The following is an 891-nucleotide window of genomic DNA, read 5'->3' as shown; positions in this document are numbered from 1 at the left end:
TATTTCCTTAATACTAATGAGTACACTGTGAACTTTAGAAAATCCCCATGCTTTTCTTTGCTGGAAACTCCCATGGCTGGACAGTTCAGGAGTGAACTTTCATTCTCTTTTCGTGTACTCTCTACTTGCTGTGGTTTCAGATTTGTTTCTATATGTATGAAAGCTCATTATATGTAAAAGGGTATTTCAAACAGTAGAGGAAGATATTCAATCAATAGTACTGGGACAATTGTCTAGTCATCTAGAAAATGAAACAAATTTAAATCCCTATCTGACATTTTTAATTTGGTGGGTAAAGCTTTAAATAAGGTACAAAAGTAAAAAATGTGTATAAAACAATGAATGAAAAGAAAATATCTATATAGATAGATAGATATGGACATAGGTAGCAGCAAAAATAGATGCAAAGGACTTCTGTCCTTGTTGTGTGTTGTGTAATTGATTCGGACTCATAGTGCCCCTATGGCAGAGCAGAACTGCGCTGTACGGTTTTCTTGGCTGTAACTCTTATGGATGCAGATCACCAGGTTTTTCTCCCCCACAGCCACTGAGTAGGTTTGAACCACCAACTTTTGGATTAGCTGTTGTGCACTTAACTGTTGTATTACCAGGGTTCTTTATATAAAAAACTACTAAGTATCAAAAAATAAAAAGACAGACACACCAATAGTAAAAAGGGGCAAAGACTATGCAAAGGTGATCCTGTGAAAAGATGTTCTATTTCATTAGTAAATGTGAACTAAAAATTCATTTTCCACCGATTTGCTTGGCAGTATTGAAATGTTCATTATATAAAGCGTTTGTAACTATGTAGAGAAATGAGTACTATCATTCACTACCAAAGGAAATATTAACAGTTACAGCTGATTCAACAGCAACACGGCAGTACTT

This window comes from Chrysochloris asiatica, unplaced genomic scaffold (genome assembly GCF_000296735.1).
Source record: "Chrysochloris asiatica unplaced genomic scaffold, ChrAsi1.0 scaffold00146, whole genome shotgun sequence".
NCBI classification, from domain to species: domain Eukaryota; kingdom Metazoa; phylum Chordata; class Mammalia; order Afrosoricida; family Chrysochloridae; genus Chrysochloris; species Chrysochloris asiatica.
This window is presented reverse-complemented; position numbering follows the sequence as displayed.